Raw genomic sequence first — 9,029 nt, 5'->3', positions numbered from 1 at the left:
CCCCATCCTGAGCACCCCGTGGTGCTTTTCTCCATCCTACATTGCCACTCACTGCCTATCCTGATTCAGGCCCTTCGATTCACACCACCCTGCGATGTTTTTTATCACTTCGCCTAGTGAATTGCCTGTTAGAAACACTAACAATGCGCACCACCCCCCAATGTTTTTCAGAAACCTATCCTACATTGACACTGCATGTTTCCAGACCTCCCCATGCTGACCACCCCGTGGTGCTTTTCTCCATCCTACATTACCACTCACTGCCTATCCTGATTCAGGCCCTCTGATTCAAACCATGCTGTGATGTTTTACTCACTCCTACTAGTGAATGGCCTGTTAGAAACCGTTACGATGTGTTGGGAGCCGTGGCACTGTCAAGTCATCAGACGCGGTGATTGCGAGGCCTGTGGGAAAGTACAAAAGCCTGAGCTGGATTACCCCTCTCATCGAGCCCGCCTGTGTGGCACCTGTTTCTTATCACCCCACTAAGTTCCCGCCTCACAGGGTAGTCTGCCTAGCTATTAATCCTATATATAGCCAGTGCCTCCACCCCCGAGAGAGGGACTGAAGCACGAAAGGAGCCGCGGGGAGCGGACCAGAGGAGGCTTCGGAGCGAAGCACAAAAGGAGCCGCGGGGAGCGGACCGGTAGAGGCTTCGGGGCAGGCTGTACGGAGAAGGAAAATAAAAGAAAAGGTTGTCCACCGCCAGACTTTGTCGTGTGTCCTTCCTGCCGGCCGGGAGCTCGGACACCGACATTTGGAGGCCCGCACGGGGACTGATCACCCCCGAGACGTGAAGTGGACAACGCTCCAGTACAGTGCTGCAAGACAGGTGAGTAGAGGATAAGCCTGGGCCCTGGGTGGCGCGCACCTACAGGGTTTGTAGACTCCTCTCAACCTCACGCGTAAGTGGCGGGTTTCTTGGGCCTCACGCGGTGAGTATGAAACATAACACCAGAACTTAAGGTAATAAAAGAGTGTAAAACATAAACATACAAGTAAAAATAACAGAAGATATATTAAAAATGGGAAACATGCCCAGTAAAGATACACAGCCTTGGTGTTGGTCCTTCGGAGACTCCTAAAGTCCAAGGACCTCAAGGTGGGGCGTAAGACTTTAGAAAATTTCCTTGCAGAGATTGACAGCTTTGCTCCCTGGTTTCTGCCTACAGGGCATGTAAACCTGCCCTCCTGGGAGAAGTTGGGCAGAGACCTTTCCCTAGCAGAACGGGAGGGTAGAGCTTCAGTCTCTGCTCGTCCGTTGTGGGAAATGATACACACGTGCCTAAAGAGTGAGGGTAGTTACGGGGGGAGCTCTCAAGAACTTGTAGAAGTATGCGAGGTGTTTGAACAGGCACAGTCAGGAAGCTCCCGAGAAGGGTCCGTCAAGGAGGGCAGAGATACAAAAGAGGAAGCCGAGGCGCGGTTTGTGTCTTTCTGCAGGAACCGGGACGAAAACCACTGTTGGTCCCAGAGAGGTTGACGCGACAAAGCCCTCGACTGAAGATCAGACCTGCCCTGCCGGAGATCCATCACAGACCAACCAACAAGATGAATAGAAATAGCGGTAGCCCAAAATGGACAAAAAGATCCTCAGGCATACGCATGGCTCGCTCGCATGGCCTACGACCGCGTTTAAAAGTGACAGGCTTCCCACATTCTCCTCCCTAGACAACAACATGTAGCAGGGTGGATGAGTCAATGACGGGTAAGAGCGTGCCTCCCCAGCACGACTCAACCTAAGCCAGGCCCTACCCCGTTCCGCTCGAAAGCCGCTGGATTGTTAGATAAATTTCTCTCCGAGGGGATTCGTGGAGAGAAATGAGTGCATGCCTATGTGCAACCAGGTTCCGTCCGGTTCATTCCTGGCCCTAGAAAAAAGGACGAGGGCCTCGGGGCCTCGGCAGACTCGGGGACGGCCGACCCGGGCCGACGCCGAGAGCCCTTGGTGGGCCTCCTATCAGGGCATAGGCCTCTGCACTCTATCCAGGACGGGCTGCGATGCGCGTATTCATTTAAAATAAAATAGGGGGAGATGTTGGGAGCCGTGGCACTGTCAAGTCATCAGACGCGGTGATTGCGAGGCCTGTGGGAAAGTACAAAAGCCTGAGCTGGATTACCCCTCTCATCGAGCCCGCCTGTGTGGCACCTGTTTCTTATCACCCCACTAAGTTCCCGCCTCACAGGGTAGTCTGCCTAGCTATTAATCCTATATATAGCCAGTGCCTCCACCCCCGAGAGAGGGACTGAAGCACGAAAGGAGCCGCGGGGAGCGGACCAGAGGAGGCTTCGGAGCGAAGCACAAAAGGAGCCGCGGGGAGCGGACCGGTAGAGGCTTCGGGGCAGGCTGTACGGAGAAGGAAAATAAAAGAAAAGGTTGTCCACCGCCAGACTTTGTCGTGTGTCCTTCCTGCCGGCCGGGAGCTCGGACACCGACAACGATGCGCACCACCCCGCGATGTTTTTCAGAAACCTATCCTACACTGACACTGCATGTTTCCTGACCTCCCCTTGCTGACCACACCATGGTGCTTTTCTCTATCCTGCTTTGCCACTCACTGCCTATCCTAATTTAGGCCCTCCGATTCACACCACCCGTGATGTTTTTCTCAATCCTACTAGTGAATGGCCTATTAGAAACCCTTTCAATTCGCAACACCCAGCGATGTTTATCAGAAACCTATTCTACATTGCCACTGCATGTTTCCTTGCCTCCCCATGCTTACAAACCCCTGGTGCTTTTCTCCATCTTACATTGCCACTCACACCCTATCCTAATTCAGGCCCTCTGATTCAAACCATCCCGTGATGTTTTTTTCACTCCTACTTGTGAATGGCATGTTAGAAATCCTTAGTATGCGCACCACCCTGCGATGTTTTTCAGAAACCTATCCTACATTGCAATTGCATGTTTCCTGACCTCCCCATGCTCACCAACCCTTGGTGCTTTTCTGCATCCTACATTGCCACTCACTGTCTATCTTGATTCAGGCCCCCCGATTCACACCACACCATGATGTATTTCTCAGTGCTACTAGTGAATGGCCTGTTAGAAAGCCTTACAATCCGCACTACCGCGTGATGTTTTTCAGAAAGCTATCCTACATTGCCACTGCATGTTTCCTGACCTCCCCATCCTGACCAGCCAGTTGTGCTTTTCTCCATTCTTCATTGCCACTCATGGTCTATCCTGATTCAGGCCCTCCGATTCACACCACCCCGTGATGTTTTTCCCACTCCTACTAGTGAAAGATCCTTTGGAAACCCTTACAATGAGCACCACACCGTGATGTTTTTCAGAACCCTATCCTATATTGCCACTGCATGTTTCCTGACATCCACATGATAACCACCCCGTGGTGCTTTTCTCCAGCTGACATTGCCACTCACTGTCTATCTTGATTCAGGCCCTCCGATTCAAACCACCCTTTGATGTTTTTCTCACTTCATCTAGTGAATGGCCTGTTAGAAACCCTTACAATGGGCAGCACCCCGCGATATGTTTCAGAAACCTATCCTACATTCCCACAGCATGTTTCCTGACCTCCCCATGATGACCACCCCGTGGCGCTTTTCTCTATGCTACATTGCCACTCACTGCCTATCCTAATTCAGGCCCTCCGATTCACACCACCCGGTGATGTTTTTCTCACTCCTACTAGTGAATGGCCTGTTTGAAACCCTTACATTGCGCACCACCCAGCGATGTTTTTCAGAATCCTATCCTACATTGCCACCGCATGTTTCCTGACCTCCCCATGCTGACCACTTCGTGGTGTTTTTTCCATTTTCCATTGCCACTCACTGCCTATCCTAATTCAGAGCATCTGATTCAAACCACCCCGTGATGTTTTTCTCACTCCTACTAGTGAATTGCCTGTTAGAAACACTTACAATGCTCAACACCTGCGATGTTTTTCTGAAACCTATCCTACATTGCCATCGCATGTTTCCTGACCTCACCATGCTCACCAACCCGTGGTGGTTTTCTACATTCTACATTGCCACACATTGCCTATCCTAATTCAGGCACTCCGATTCACACCACCCCGTGATGTTTTTCTCACTCATACTAGTGAATGGCCTGTTTGCAACCCTTAGAATGTGCACCACCCCTCGATGTTTTTCAGAAACCTATCCTACATTGCCATTGCATGTTTCCTGACCTCCCCATGTTGACCACCCCGTGGTGCTTTTCTCCATTGTTCATTGCCACTCAGTGCCTATCCTAATTCAGGCCCTCTGATTCACCCCACCCCGAGATGATTATCTCACTCCTAATAGTGAATGGCCTGCTACAAACCATTACAATGTGCACAACCCTGCGATGGTTTTCAGAAACCTATCCTACACTGCCATTTCATGTTTCCTGACCTCAAAATGTTCACCAACCAGTGGTGCTTTTCTCCATTCTTCATTGCCACTCACTGCCTATCCTAATTCAGAACATCTGATTCACACGACCCCGTGATGTTTTTCTCACTCCTACTAGTGAATGGCCCGTTAGAAACCCTTACAATCCGCACCACCCCGTGATGTTTTTCCGAAAATTATCCTACATTGCCACTGCATGTTTCCTGACATCCCCATGACAACCACCCCGTGGTGCTTTTCTCCATTCTTCATTGCCACTCATGGCCTATCCTGATTCAGGCCCTCCGATTCACACCACCCCGTGATTTTTTTCCCACTCCTATTAGTGAAAGATCCTTTGGAAACCCTTACAATGAGCACCACACTGCGATGATTTTCAGAACCCTATCCTATATTGCCACTGCATGTTTCCTGACATCCACATGCTAACCACCCCGTGGTGCTTTTCTCCAGCTGACATTGCCACTCACTGTCTATCTTGATTCACGCCCTCTGATTCAAACCACCCTGTGATGTTTTTCTCACTTCATCTAGTGAATAGCCTGTTAGAAACCCTTACAATGCGCAGCACCCCGCGATATGTTTCAGAAACCTATCCTACATTCCCACTGCATGTTTCCAGACCTCCCCATGCTGACCACCCCGTGGCGCTTTTCTCTATGCTACATTGCCACTCACTGCCTATCCTAATTCAGGCCCTCCGATTCACACCACCCGGTGATGTTTTTCTCACTGCTTCTAGTGAATGGCCTGTTAAAAAGCCTTACAAGGCGTACCACCCAGCGATGTTTTTCAGAAACCTATCCTACATTGCCAATGCATGTTTCCTTACCTCCCCATGCTGAGCACCCTGTGGTGCTTTTCTCCATCATACATTGCCACTCACTGCCTATCCTAATTGAGAGCATCTGATTCAAACCACCCCGTGATGTTTTTCTCACTCCTACTAGTGAATGGCCTGTTTGCAACCCTTACAATGTGCACCACCCCTCGATGTTTTTCAGAAACCTATCCTACATTGCCATTGCATGTTTCCTGACCTCCCCATGTTGACCACCCCGTGGTGCTTTTCTCCATTCTTCCTTGCCACTCATTGCCTATACTAATTCAGGCCCTCCGATTCACACCACCCTGAGATGATTTTCTCACTCCTAATAGTGAATGGTCTGCTACAAACCCTTACAATGTGCACAACCCTGCGATGTTTTTCAGAAACCTATCGTACATTGCCATTTCATGTTTACTGACCTCAAAATGCTCACCAACCCGTGGTGCTTTTCTCCTTTCTTCATTGCCACTCAGTGCCTATCCTAATTCAGGCACTCCGATTCACACCACCCCGTGATGTTTTTTCACTCCTACTTGTGAATGGCTTGTTAGAACGCCTTACAATGCGCACCACCACGCAATGTTTTTCAGAAACCTATCCAACATTGCCATTGCATGTTTCCTGACCTCCCCATGTTGACCACCCCGTGGTGCTTTTCTGTATTCTTCATTGCCACTCACTGCCTATCCTAATTCAGGCCCTCCAATTTACACCACCCCGTGATGTTTTTCTCACTCCTACTAGTGAATGGCCTGTTAGAAAGCCTTACAATGCGCAACACCCGGCGATGTTTTTCAGAAACGTATCATTCATTGTCAATGCATGTTTCCTGACCTCCCCATGCTGACCACCCCGTGGTGCTTTTCTCCATCCTACATTGCACTCACTGCCTATCCTAATTCAGAACATCTGATTCACACGAATCCTTGATGTTTTTCTCACTCCTCATAGTGAATGGCCAGTTAGAAACCCTTACAATCCGCACCACCCCGTGATGTTTTTCAGAAAATTATCCTACATTGCCACTGCATGTTTCCTGACATCCCCATGACACCCACCCCGTGGTGCTTTTCTCCATCCTACATTGCCACTCAATGCCTATCCTAATTCAGGCCCTCAGATTCACACCACCCCGTGATGTTTTTCTCACTCCTACTAGTGAATGGCCTGTTAGAAACCCTTACTATGCGCACCACCCCACATTATTTTTTCAGAAACCTATCCTACATTGCCACTGGATGTTTCCTAACCTCCCCATGTTGACCACCCTGTGGTGCTTTTCTCCATCCTGCATTGACCCTCAATGCTTATTCTAATTCAGACTCTCCGATTCACACCACACCATGATGTATTTCTCACTCCTACTAGTTAAAGGCCTTTTAGAAACCATTGCGATGAGCACCACCCCGCGATGTTTTTCAGAAACCTATCCTACATTCCTACTGCATGTTTCCTGACTTCCCCCTGCTGACCTCCCCGTGGTGCTTTTCTCCATTCGACATTGCCACTCACTGTCTATCTTGATTCAGGCCCTCCGATTCACACCACAACATGATGTATTTCTCACTGCTACTAGTGAATGGCCTGTTAGAAACCCTTACAATGGGCCCCACCCCCCGATGTTTTTCAGAAACCTATCCTACATTGCCACTGCATGTTTCCTGACCTCACCACCTTGACCACGCCATGGTGCTTTTCTCCATCCTACATTGCCACTCTCTGCCTATCCTAATTCAGGCCCTCCGATTCACACCACCCTGTGATGTTTTTATAACTTCTTCTAGTGAATGGCCTGTTTGAAACACTTACAATGCGCACCACCCCCCGATGTTTTTCAGAAACCTGTCCTACATTGCCACAGCATGTTTCCTGATCTCCCCATGCTGACCACCCCATTGTGCTTTTCTCCTTCCTACATTGCCACACACTGCCTATCATAATTCAGGCCCTTCGATTCACACCACCCCGTGATATTTTTCTCACTCCTTCCAGTGAATGCCCTGTTAGAAACCCTTACAATTCTCACCACCCGAGATGTTTTTCAGAAACCTATCCTACATTCCCACTGCATGTTTCCTGACCTCCCCATGCTGACCACCCCGTGGCGCTTTTCTCTATGCTACATTGCCACTCACTGCCTATCCTAATTCAGAGCATCTGATACAAACCACCCCGTGAATTTTTTCTCACTCCTACTAGTGAATGGCCTGTTAGAAACACTTACAATGCACAACACCTGCGATGTTTTTCAGAAACGTATCCTATATTGCCAAAGTATGTTTCCTGACCTCCCCATGCTGACCACTCCGTGGTGCTTTTCTCCATCCTACATTGCACTCACTGCCTATCCTAATTCAGGCTTTCCGATTCACACCACCCCGTGATGTTTTTCTCACTCCTACTAGTGAATGGCCTGTTAGAAACCCTTACAATGTGCTCCACCCCACATTTTTTTTTCAGAAACCTATCCTACATTGCCATTACATGGTTCCTCACCTCCCCATGCTGACCACCCTGTGGTGCTTTTCTCCATCCTGCATTGACACTCAATGCTTATTCTAATTCAGGCCCCCATGATTCACACCACACCATGATGCATTTCTCACTCCTACTAGTTAAAGGCCTTTTAGAAACCCTTGCAATGAGCACCACCCCCCGATGTTTTTCAGAAACCTATGCTACATTGTTACTACATGTTTCCAGACCTCCCCATGCTGACCACCCCGTTGTGCTTTTCTCCATCCGACATCGCCACTCACTGTCTATCTTGATTCAGGCCCTCCGATTCACACCACAACATGATGTATTTCTCACTGCTACTAGTGAATGGCCTGTTAGAAACCCTTACAATGAGCCCCACCCCCCGATGTTTTTCAGAAACCTATCCTACATTGCCACTGCATGTTTCCTGACCTCACCATCTTGACCACGCCATGGTGCTTTTCTCCATCCTACATTGCCACTCACTGCCTATCCTGATTCAGGCCCTCCGATTCACACCACCCTGTTATGTTTTTATAACTTCTCCTAGTGAATGGCCTGTTAGAAACACTAACAATGCGCACCACCCCCCGATGTTTTTCAGAAACCTGTCCTACATTGCCACTGCATGTTTCCTGACCTCCCCATGCTGACCACCCCATGGTGCTTTTCTCCTTCCTACATTGCCACTCACTGCCTATCATAATTCAGGCCCTTCGATTCTCACCACCCCGTGATCTTTTTCTCACTCCTTCCAGTGAATGCCCTGTTAGAAACCTTTACAATTCTCACCATCCGCGATGTTTTTCAGAAACCTATCGTACATTGACACTGCATGTTTCCTGACCTCCCCATGCTGACCACATCGTGGTGCTTTTCTCCATCCTACATTGCCACTCTCTGCCTATCCTGATTCAGGTCCTCTGATTCAAACCACGCTGTGATGGTTTTCTCACTCCTACTAGTGAATGGCCTATTAGAAACCGTTACAATGCGGACCACCCCGCGATGTTTTTCAGAAACCTATCCTACATTGACAATGCATGTTTCCTGACCTCCACATGCTGACCGTGCCGTGGTGCTTTTTTCCATCCTACATTGCCACTCACTGCCTATCCTGATTCAAGCCTTCCGCTTCACACCACCCCGTGATGTATTTCTCACTCCTACTAGTGAATGGCCTGTTAGAAACCCTTACAATGCGCACCAACCCGTGATGTTTTTCAGAAAACTATCCTACTTGCCACTGCATGTTTCCTGAACTCCCCATGCTCACAAACCCGTGGTGCTTTTCTCCATCCTACATTGCCAATCACTGTATAACTTGATTCAGGCCCTCCGATTC

At 49.1% G+C, this 9,029-nt stretch overlaps 1 long non-coding RNA gene across 1 annotated transcript; it reads left to right on the top strand.

The window, feature by feature from the left end:
- Positions 1–360: 360 nt before the first annotated feature.
- LOC134471255 (uncharacterized) lies at positions 361–2,384 on the top strand. Its single transcript, XR_010040541.1, has 2 exons — positions 361–832; positions 1,444–2,384. It is a non-coding gene; the product is annotated as an uncharacterized LOC134471255 (long non-coding RNA).
- Positions 2,385–9,029: the final 6,645 nt, after the last annotated feature.

This window comes from Cavia porcellus, unplaced genomic scaffold, assembly GCF_034190915.1.
Source record: "Cavia porcellus strain 051 isolate PalLab524CR breed Dunkin Hartley unplaced genomic scaffold, mCavPor4.1 scaffold_18, whole genome shotgun sequence".
Lineage (NCBI taxonomy): Eukaryota > Metazoa > Chordata > Mammalia > Rodentia > Caviidae > Cavia > Cavia porcellus.
Note: the sequence above shows the minus strand (reverse complement) of the source record. Positions and strands in the feature narration are given on the sequence as shown.